General features: G+C 39.7%; 1 pseudogene; it reads left to right on the plus strand.

Annotated features, from left to right (window-relative positions):
- The first annotated feature begins 9,453 nt into the window (after positions 1-9,453).
- Positions 9,454-9,564, plus strand: LOC130679686 (small nucleolar RNA U13; annotated as a pseudogene).
- Positions 9,565-12,331: the final 2,767 nt, after the last annotated feature.

Raw genomic sequence — 12,331 nt, forward strand, 5'->3', positions numbered from 1 at the left:
ACAGAGGTGAGTGCTGGGTTTTCTTGAGGGACGTTCCCAATCAAGGGGATGGGATAGAGGAGAAGAGACAAACCTGAATTTTCCTACTTGCTCTAGAGACCTATATCTTATGTAGCAGTTTCTTCTTCATTCTTTGGCATTTTCTGTGGCTCAAACCCTGAATTATATAGCAAGTTTCAAAGAGATTCTTTTTTTTTTTTTTTTTTTATTGAAGGGTAGTTGACAACAGTATTGCATTACATTAGTTTCAGGTGTACAACACAGTGATTCAACATTTATATACATGATAATTCTAGGTACCAGGTATCACCATACCAAGTTGTTACAATATTTTGACTATATTCCTTATGCTATACATTACATCCCGGTTACTTATTTATTTTACAATTGGAAGTGTGTTTATATATATATAGATATATATATATATATATATAGTTTGTGAGGGCATCTCTCATATTTATTGATCAAATAGTTGTTAACCACAATAAATTTCTGTATAGGGGGGTCAATACTCAATGCACAATCATTAATCCACCCCAAGCCTAATTTTCGTCAGTCTCCAATCTTCTGATGCATAACGAACAAATTCTTACATGGAGTACAAATTCTTAACATAGTGAATAAGTTACATGGTGAACAGTGCAAGGGCAGTCATCACAGAAGCTTTCGGTTTTGTTCATGCATTATGAACTATACACAGTCAGTTCAAATATGAATATTCATTTGATTTTTAAACTTGATTTATATGTGGATACCACATTTCTCTATTATTATTATTTTTTAAAAAATGCTGAAGTGGTAGGTAGATACGAGATAAAGGTAGAAAACAGAGTTTAGTGTTGTAAGAGAGCAAATGTAGATGATCAGGTGTGTGCCTGTAGACTATGTGTTAATCCGAGCTAGACGAGGGCAATAAACATCCATGTATGCAGAAGATTTCTCTCAGAACATGAGGGGGGAGGTTCTAAGCCTCACCTTCAAAGAGATTCTTAAAAGATTGGATGATATTCACCTGAGCTGAAAGAACACTAGGGTGTTTGACTTAGGACTCAGGTCAAACTTCGAAGTGATTTTTTTTTCCTGCCTTTGAAGTGATTATGATGGTAAGGACCCAGGAAAAATGGGTTTCCAACTTGAGAGCCATATTTACTGACACTGAAGTAACCCTTAAAACTGACAGATGTGTTTTTCCAGTTCTGAAGCTGTCTGTTCCTCACACTATGTGCTTGTGTCATTCAGGCTGGAAAGTGAGATCACTCAGACTCAAGACCTGACAGAAGATGATGACTGGGAGAAGGAGAATAGTACCACCGTGGAAAGGGAAAGAACGCTGCAAGACCTGGAAGAAGAAATAGCCAGACTTGTAAGCAAGAAGCTAGGAAGAGCCATCTCATAGGTTTTATTCCTCAGCTTGTCTCTCATTAGTCATCAGATAAGCTAGTCTCCTCTGTTTTACATGCAAAGACTAGTCAAAAAAGTCATGGTAAAATATGTGTCAGTGGCACAGTTTCTTTGGTAATATTTAATATTGGGAAGCCCTGCATGTGGGCATGTCTATCCTGGTGAGCTGGTATATACATATGTATGTGGAAATCAAACCACAGGTCCTTGACCTGACAGTATGCAGTGAGGTAGAGTTACTGCAGGGAAATAGCACCCGGTGAAAGGGAGAACAATCAGCTGAATAAAGATGGGTGGCAGCAGGGAGATCCACACCCATGCTCCGCTTCTTTCTCTCAACAGGAAAGGAAAAATGAGACTCTGGTGCGCCGTATAAGAGAACTTCAAAAAAAGGTGGGTTGGGGCTCTAGTTTTCCCCACGTTCCCCGCAGCGGCTTCAGTTGTCAAAGACACAAGGGAGGGAAAATGATCATAGAGGATCCCACGTGTCAGAAAAGTTTGTGCTGGGGGCGGGTTCTACCCCTGCCCCACTCTCCTGAGGCTGAGCCTCGTACCTGAATGCCATGGACTTCCCCTGCAAGCATGAGGTGAAGGGAGTGGGTGCGACATTTGGGCTATCTGGTGATCCCATGGGTTTTTCATTCTATCACAAGAAAATGGAATCCACTGACACTTTGTTGGAAGGTGAAAGCTTAATTTTATTTTCAACAGAGACTTTTTAAAATACTTAAATCCCAAGGGCTTCCCCTTTCCTTATCCAGGCATTCACTCTACCTCCACTCCTGCTCAAAATACAGTGGGTTTCCTATGATCGCCCTACTTTCTGACCCATGCCTGCAGCCCTCTGTAGCCTGGAATGGCATAGGGTTCAGGGAAGTACTCCTGCTTGTGCAGACTCTAGCTTTGGTGGCCAAAACTAGTGAGAAGAAGGCCATGTTATTGGCTCTACACACCAAACAGTGTGTTTGTCTTCTAGTATCTTTTATTTGATGCATTTTTATTTGAAATATGTATTTATTTAAAATCATAGCTTACAAGGAAATCGCAAAAGGCAGCCAAGTGTGAACAAGGCCATCTAAAGGGACCGCTAGAAGACTCAAAGGTAAATGAAAAAGCAATCTTGAGTGGGTTTGGGTTACATAACCAGGAAGCAAGCTTTTAAGTGGAAACAACTATCAAAACTGGGATAAATTCTTTGTAGTTTTAGCCCATGTCAGACTTAAGCCTAGACTACTGAGTACTGAATTCTTTTCCGCCCTTGGTAAGGAATTTCACTCTGAAGCCATATATTTTGTTTCTCTTCCTTTAGGAAGAGCAGAACACAATTGCACAATGCATATATAACACTGAAGTTCCTAGTTTATATCCTGGTCCCAGCACCTAGTGAGGTATAGGAAGTTAGGCAATTTAATCAGCCCCTTCCAGCCTCAGTTTGAAAACTGAATGAAATTGTGCATTTTTAAAACTCTTTCCTTTTTTTGAAGAGTAAAACCTTGAAACATCACATATTTAACGTGATTATTTAAAAGTCTAGCTGAGGCAAATGTATGAATTCATAGAGCAGAGCTAGGATTTGTCAATCTACTGTGTGCTAGGTAATTTACACACTCTATCACTGACTCCCATCCAGAAAACGATTCATTCAATTTATCACTCAAATATTTAGTGACCTCTACCTGCTGAGTGCATCATCAGACATTGCTTAGCATTTCTCTAATTGTGTTCCAAAGATAAAAACCTGGGCACAACCACAATTCATCTGATCAAAGATGCAAAAAGGTGGACTTATTTTTTTATTCAGAAAGCAGGTAAAATTCTTACTTGATACTTTCTGTAGAATTCCATCTTGCCCTTGCCTTATTTCTCTTTAGCTTCTTAAGCTCACTCTTAAGCCCATACTACGTCTGTGCAGCCCCTGCAGATAGGGACACACTGAAAATAGAAATAGAAAGTGAAAAACAGAGAATTACTTCCCTATTTCCTGTCAGCCAAATTAGTACTGATGGCCACAAACAGGAAGTCCAAAGCCACCAAAACAGCTTGCTTGGCCATGCCTGTCCAGGAAATGTATCTGGAAAGGAAGAAATGTGGAGCCTGCATGTGCTTCAGGATAAACTTGGGGCTCAGACTAGAAAGGCTTATGAAGCCCCTTGATGAGCCTTGCCATATAACTAACTGCATTTGCTTCCTTCTGCTCAAAACAAGTTTTCTTGACAGCAGCCCAGCAGAGCCCACGGCAAGGCTTTAAGTCTCGTGATGCTGTGTCACCTCAGCTGAGCAGAAAGACTATAGGTAGTTCCACGTATTGTCAGAACAATGGCCATTATTTTCCCAGAAGCTATTAGCCCACCTCCAAAGAACTCTAAAGCATTACTGACCCTTTAAATTACTCCCATTTGCCTACATGTGTTGTAGAATTCTCAAGTGATTTCTCTAATTCTATGAAATACACAGCATCTCTTGCTTCTGTTCTTACATCCTGGCAATCAGCTCATCAGTTTAATGGTATGCCTGCTGCGCCTCTTTGTGTCTCAGACCACCGTCCTGAAAATAAAGCCCTTAGACACATTTGGCTCTCTGGCCCTCGGTATAATTGACTGAAGAGGAAAGGAACTGTTAGAAGTCTTCAGATGTGAAACAACGGTACTAGATCAAAGTGGGAACAGTAGAGCTAAAAGTGGAAGGAGGGAAAAACGCAGGCTTGTCTGCTCTAACTAGGGAATATACCCCAAGCACATCTATTCCTCTGTTACTATTACCCTTCTGCAAGCCACCATAAGCCCTTGCCTGGATGCCAAATCAGCCTCTTAGTCTTCCTGCTTCTGCTCTTACCCTTACTCTACTTTTCACACATAGAAAAGACTTATTCTTTAAAAACACAGATCAGATTATGTCCTTACTACTTCGAGTTCACACCTGGCTTCTCACTGCAATTAAAATGAAGAACCAAACTCTAGAAGCAACAAGGCCCTACATAATCTCATCCATGTCAACCTTTCCCCACCTCATCTCCTCCTCACCAGGTGTTACCCCACACTCCAGCCACATATCTTCCACATATACACTAAATATGTGCTCTCTCACAGTCTTGGCTCTTGCTGCAACCCTGCATGGGACATATTTCTTCCAGATCTCCATTTGGCTAATATTTACCATTTAGATTTCAACCCAGTATCATCTCATCAGACAGGACCTCACCTATGATTGCTCTCATGCCATCGCTATCACTACATTTCTCTGTTTGTATTTCTTTCATAGCATTTATCATTATCATGTTTACTTATCTGTTAATGTCCCCAACTAGAATGTCAGCTCTGTGAGGCAGAGACTCTGCCTGTCAATCCCGTTCACCACTGTATCCTTTCTACTCTCATGGCCCTCTGCCCATCACTCCGACATAGCCACCAATATAGAATAGGCTTTCATCAAATAAGGAAGGAAAAGAAAGAAGGAGGAATATGGGGAGCAAAAAAGGAGTGAGTAGTAAGTATATAAAAGGAAAAAGAAGAGTGAAGTTTTTCAAGATTGATGTTTTTCCTAAGAGAAACAGCTAAGAAGGAAGGAAGCTAAGAATTGTAGTTTAAGCGTGAGTGGAGCCCTGATGAATGCTAAGGGCTTGGGAGTGTAGAAGGGCAGGGTCACCAGAAGGACGCTGCATGGTTTGACTCTCCTCCATTAAAAAGACATCTGATAGCATACCTGATGCACGTCAACCACCTGTAAGATAACCTTTGAGACAGCATTTCAGAATGGAAGCCTGCTTGCACCTTGAGTTATCCATCTCCTTCCCTTTCTGTAGGTTAAGTTACAACAGCTGGAAGCTTCCTGTGCTGACCAAGACAAGGAACTGGCCAAGGTGATGGTAGTAATTTCAGTATTACTTCTCCCAGACGAGGGAAAAGTTGATGTTCAGTTAGACGATGCAATACATTCTGCAAATGATTGAGTTATATACAATAAGGCTCCAGATCCAGAACCATTATGGGGTTGAGGAGGGGATGAAGGAAAGGAAGATAAATGCAGTCTCCTAGGTTTCCTTCTCTTCAATAATTTTTACAGGATATGTTCTGTATCTGTATCTTCAACAAATTAGTATCTATTCTTCTCCCAACTGTCCCAAAATAAAATCCCCCCCAAAATAAAGCTTATCTATCCTCCAAAAAAAAAAAAAAAATCAGTTCATATATACAGCAAAAACATATTTAGAACAATTAGAAAACTACATTTAGGGTCTGGGATTTAGGAGGAAACAAGTATACTCTTGTTCTTAGAGAAATTTCCTGAAAGAAATTTGACTGAATTTTGGTTTCCCAGATAAAGGAAGACGATGCACATGTGGCCCAGCTCTGCAAAGATCAGGTCTTCTGCATTAAGGTACAGTTTCTCGGTAATGGGACAGAGAAGGGTTTGTAAGGTACAGGATAATATGAAACGATGCTTTTCAAAGAACACTTTCTAGGGCAATATTAACTCTTCAAAGTGGCATTACAAAGGGACTTTGGGTCCCTGACAACCCACCACCAATATCATTCCGTTACAGCCCTGGTCTCCTGACCTCTGTGCTCTTAAATTCATAACGAGCACTGCTCCTTTCATGACACCAATCACCCAGGGACCTGCCTGGGAAGGTAGGAAGTGCAGCGAGTGACCAGGAGTGGTGGTGGGTGTGGGGGCTGGAGAAGGAGACCAGGCATTCATGTTGCCACGTAATAATACATGCTGCTTATGATTAGAAAAAGTGTAAGGCTTCTAATTAGTGACTGTGGCTTCTTTTATTTCTCTTGGAAGAAGTACCAGGAAACTCGGAGGAAAATAGAAGAAGAAGCAGAGACTCGGCTCCTTGAGACAGAAGTGTGAGTTTTGGCAAAAAAAGGAACTTCTTGGTTTTAGTGGTGACTCCATCTCAGCCTGGGTCAGAGCAAACATTCCTCTGACCAATTCCTACTTGGGACTGAGTGAGCCCCAACACCACATCTCTCTCCCTCCTGTTAGTGATTGTTTGACTCCCACTAAACCACATCAACTTTAAAATGCAGGTCCTTCTTCCATCCTTCTTAAAAAAACCACAGAAACACATCTCCCTTCATGCTTTTATCACATTTTCAATTACTCAGGTTTATATTAAGGGCAGGAACATCTGATTTTAAAAGGGCTGGTGGTCAGGTACTCTGATGAGTAGGACATTCCTACTTGCACAGAAAAGCCCTTTAATCTAATACCACCCTCATTTCCCCAAAAACATAGAGACTAAGCCATATAAGACAGGCACGAAACTAACCTCTGGACACACAAAGGCCACCATATTACAAAACTCAAACTGTACGCTATATTAACTACTAAACTATGACCATTAAAGGTTAGAAATGGTAAGACAAAAGCCCCTCCTTTCTGAGTTTGTCTAGAATTGAAATGGTGAGAAAACAAAGTCAAAAATCTCACTCCCATTTCTTGGCCCCTTTTTAGAAGTTACATCTTAACTTACTCAAGAAGTACTTACATTTATTAATTATTTGAGAATCTTGGGATCGAGGTAAAGAGACCCAGACTTCATACCGCCTCTAAATAGCCCTGGTATATGCATTGTGGCCTGGGAGGGCCACAGGGTACCAGCTCTTGGAATTCTGAAGGATACCTTCAAGTTTCCTGAGAGCCTTCTTGAACATTAAGTATGGCTTCAGTGCTAAGCTATGTTTCTAGAACAGAGCTGCCCAGTAAAACTTTGTGCCATCCAATAAGTAGCCAATGGCCACCTACTGAGTACCTGAAACATGGTTAGTGTGACTGAGGAACTGATTTTTTTTTTTATTTTAATTAATTTTAATGTTCATAGGTACATGTAGCCACTGGCTTCCATAGTGGACAGCACAGCTTTAGAATATAAAACTTTTAAAATAATCATTATTTTACGTATGAATATTTGAGTGTACTTTATCCAATCCCTATCTTGGTTCATTTCCCCCTAGATCAAAAGTCTTGAGCATGAACTCGGCAAAAAAATATAACAGCCAAGATAATAAGGTGAGTGTTCCAACCTGTGTCCTCTCACTCAGTGCCACTGCCTGTCAGTTTCCAGAACACTATAAGCCACGAAACATACACAAATCTTCCCATGTGCACGCTCCAAGAACAGTACTAGATGTAATTTCAAGGCATTCCAACCTGAAACAAAGAAGACAACTGTCTTCCCTCTCTTACAGCCATGTAAATGGCCAGATGATCCCAACATGGTCCCGAATCTTTCAAAACACAGAGCACCAGGGTTATCTGTCACTATCTGATCAGAGTTGCCCCATGAGTTAACATAAGAAGCCATCACTTCTTTATGACAAAGCTCCAAGACTGTTCATATTTAACATCGTGATGTCACCAGCACATATGCAAACGTCAGAAGGACATAGAATTGGATGCAGAGCATCACGGCTCTTTGCCTGTTTGGCATTTTGGGGCAGCAAGTTCACAGGGCTAAAAGATAAATTTCTATTTAACTTTATTTTTGTAATGTATATTGGTTTCAGAGGCAAGGCTGACATTCACCAGAACTTTTTTGGCATGAAATATATGGTCTTGATAACCTCAGAAAAAAAAGAAGTCTTCTTTTCCTAAAAAGCAAACATCAATAATCCACCATTGTCCCTGGGGTCATCCAGATGTTTGGGTATATGTCAGACATGCCCACAGTGACCATGACTCCAATTGTCCTGAGCAAGTTATTCTGGCCCCTCTCTTCCATATTCCACTCAGCAAAAAAATTAACTGGACTCCCCCTCTCTAGGACGAGGCTTAGCATACTTTCTGATATGTCCCATCATCTATCCCCAATGGTTCATCAACTGACTACCCATCAGAGGAAAAACAGAGTGTCTTCACCAAAGTTATCAGAGTCCCATGACGGTCACGTGCCCCGAGTTTGAGCCGTCTTTACAGAGACGCTCCCTGAGCACTGATTAGAGGGCACTTCACCTCATCTGACTCAAGCTATAGAACCAAATTTGTAAAACACAAAGTTTCTCATGATTCCAATTCTATGAGCCTTATTTACACAATTTTAAAATGTGATCTTAATTCCTCCGTCTTTATATCTCCCAAGGAAGTTAAAAGGAAAATGAAATAACTAAGGAAATACTTTGTAAAAGAAATGTCACAGAAATTCAGGATATATCTTCATCTTTATATTTTTATACCTTTTAAAACTTATCTCAGAATATATTTGTGTGGTTTCCATAGCTTGTTCATTCCTCTAAGGGTTGCTGGCTGAGCTGAAGGTGAGCAAAGAGTTATGAGGGCCGAGAATGTGGATTCCCAGAGGTCCCGGCTTCAGGCCTGGCCCTGCCACTCACTAGCTGTATAAACTGGGGCAACAGACTTTACGTTTCTATGCCTTCCTGTCTTCCTATAAGGTGATACAAAATTATATATAAATATGTAAGTGTGGATATATATATATATATATATATATATAAGCGTGTGTGTGTGTATGTATGTATAAATAGTGCATATATATAAATATATATGTATATACATTGTCTTTGAAAATTTCATCTGTTTATGCTTATGAGAAAAATTTGTATGGTCTCTAAACATAACATATAACTAATGGCTCACTGAATATTACTTCACAGTGATGAAATTGCTAATTTATCAATGTCCTTTCTTCTCCCAGGACAATTCTCTCCAAAAGAAGGGAATATGGCTCTGTAAAAGGCAAGTAAATATCTTTGAGCAAACTTCCTGAAAACTGGGAGATCTACTAGCCGTCCTGCAGACGACAAGGGGAACCTTGTATACACATTCACACATTCTCACACTCACACACACACACACACACAGAGTCAACAAACTAGTGTCATCAGTGACCACATTTCTCAGTTCTAATGCTATGACTTCTTGCCGAAAGGCAATTACTAATCTCATTTTCCAGTATTAGCAGCCAACAGCCTAGTAGTAACCAGAAACGGGAATCTTATCACCTAAAAGAGATGTGGCAAATCTCATACTTACTCCCTCTTCCCTTAACAATCTGAATTCATTTGATGTGTCTGGATCCCCAGTAGAATCAGTAGATTAGAAATGGGGTTCATAAGCATAGTGATTGGATTTTCACCCTACTGTATGAGACATGCCTCCCTCAAACCTTGTTACAATGTCAGCTCTTTACCCCCGACATGAAAAATATATACATACATAGGGAGAGAACTTCTAAATGCAAGTATACTGCTGCCTAATAACAGATAAAAGGGGAAATGATTGTGAAAAAGAGATAAAGCACCTAACAGTATCCAGCACACCATAATTGCTCGAAAATATTTGTTAACCTGAGTAAGAACTCAAGATTCAAACAACAGAGTGCATATTAGTTCTGAAGGAATCACTGTGACAGCAAAAATCTGTATTCATGAAGTCCTTGCATTTTCAAGAAAAGGTCAAATTATGTTCAATATAATCTGTTTAAGAAGGCATAGAGAAACATATATTCAAAGTGGTACAAAATATGATTTAGAAAGAGTTCCTTCAAAATGATTAACATAAAATTATTGGTGTTTAAAGGTAATTTCCAATTGTCTAGAATACTGGCTTAAGGGGGAGGTAAATGAAGTACTACATATTTTGGTGTCCCTAAATATAGTGTTCTGGAACAACTAGTAGAATTCTTCCTAGAACTCCTAGGACTGCCTTCACCTATACTTTTAACACCAGTGCCCAGCATGGAATCGCCCATGTGGACTCCCCAGGGCCGTCTGCCTTGAGTTGGTAATCTGGAGGAGAATGTACAAGTTTAGATCATCAAACTACAAATACCTTTCCTCTTGTTTTACTCGACCATTCTGTGAGGCACGGGTAGGCTGGTTGTTAACTCAAGAGATTAAAAAGTTGGTTATTCCTAAGATTTTCCCTGGGAATGTCACCCAGAACCTCCTTATGAATATTGTATCCAGCTTCAAGGAGATTTGTAGGAAGGAGGTTTGTAAAGGGCTCCTGATTCTAATTCTAAGATACTTTACTAGAATGGATCCTGGATCCGGGCTCTAAGATCAACTCTAGAGAAAGACTTCAGAGAACTGGTGGGGAAGGGGTTCTCTTTGACTAGTGAGTGCAGGTGGTAATGAATTTGTCCTGGGGCCGGAGGCAGCCCAGAACAGCTGGATAAGGTTTAATGTACGAAGGAAAGAGTGGCGGTTTGCTCGTGCAAATCATAGCAACACAACGAGGGCAAAAAAATTCATCATTTAAAGAAGAAACCAAGACCACTATAGGGAAATTTAGAGAAATGTATTAAGAAATATTAAAAGTATCATGAATGAAAGAAGAGAAATACCATGATCATGGATAGGAAGCCTTAATACCAGAAATATATCAGTTGTCTCCAGTGGAGAAATAGTCAATTCAATTCCAATCAAACTCCCCAAAAGATTTTTCATGCAATTGAATGAAATGATTCTAAAATATACTATATTTGGAGGAGTAAAGGGTCAGAGATAACCTGGAAATTTTAAAGAAAAGCAAGAGGTCGGGAATATGCCATTTCAGATATCAGAACTTACTATGAAGCTACAATAATTATGATAGTGTGCTACTGGAACCAGACCAGGAAAACTGAACAATGAAATGAAACAAAAAAAGAGCTTAGATACAGTGCACATTTAGACCTTTGATATGTAACAATAATTATATGTCATAGGGGAAAGGAAGAATTGTTCAAAAATATGGCAGGGAAAAACGTTATCCAAATAAGACAAAAAATGGTATCAGATCACTAACATTCAGCATATATAAAAAGCAAGCCCAATGTGTTAAAGACTTAAATGTCCACAAAAAGAAAGAAAGGAATCTTTAAAATTCAGCATGAGTTATCTATTCCCACTTAACAAATTACCCGAAAACTTACTAGTTTCAAATAAAAAACATTTATCAGCCCATAGTTTCTGTGAGTCAGGAATCTTTGAGTCACTTAGCTGGGTACTTCTAGCTCAAGGTCTCTTGTGAGGCCACAGATAAGATGTTGGCCAAAGTTACAGCCATTAGAAGGCTTGCCTGGGGCTAGAGGATCTATTTCCACACTGGCTTTTTTGCTGGATTTTCGCAACAGGCCTCAGTTCCTCACCGCATGCACATCCCCACAGGGCTGGCTGGGAATCCTCCCAGGATGACAGCCGGCGTTCCCCCTGAGAGGAAGGAAGAAGCTGCAGTGTCTCCAGTACCTAGCCTAGGAAGTCATGCACCGGCACGTCACTTCCACAGTATTGTATTCTTTAGAAAGGAGCCATTAAGCCCAGTCCACATCCCAATGAAGGGAAATCTCATAATGAGAGGAGTATCAAGGAATTTGTGAACATATTTTTAAAATGCTACAAACTCTCAATGAAGATAGAAGTACCCTTCAGACCTTGGTATAGGGCATGGATTTTTAACACGACATAAAATGGATTGATTCTAATTAAAGGAAAGGTTTATAAACTAGACTTGATTAAAAATTATTAACTTTTGCTCTTCAACACTTAGAGCAAGTGAAAGTTAGAAAGTAGAGGGAAGTTACTCAAAGTACACATGGAAAAGGATTCATATCAAGAACATATAAAGAATTTTTACCATTTAGTAAGAAAACCTCAAACAACCTAGTAGATAAATGGGCAAAAGGAACACAGAAGACCAATAAACCTATGCACAGATATTCAGCATCACTGTTCATCAGGGAAATACAAATCAAGACCATAATGAGAAATTACTTTACACCCATTTGATTAGTGAAACTTTAAAAATCTGATGGTAAGCGTTGGAGAGGGTGTAGACCCATAGAAATATATAGTCTTGCTAGTGGAGTATAAACTGGTGTGACTACTTCACAAGATAATTTCAGGTAATGATAAATACTAAAAGAAAATAAAATTCAGTGATGGAAGACAGTAACTAGCAAGTCAGCATTAGGGAAGGACCA

The sequence above is a fragment of the Manis pentadactyla genome, chromosome 11 (assembly GCF_030020395.1).
Source record: "Manis pentadactyla isolate mManPen7 chromosome 11, mManPen7.hap1, whole genome shotgun sequence".
Taxonomy (NCBI): Eukaryota; Metazoa; Chordata; class Mammalia; order Pholidota; family Manidae; genus Manis; species Manis pentadactyla.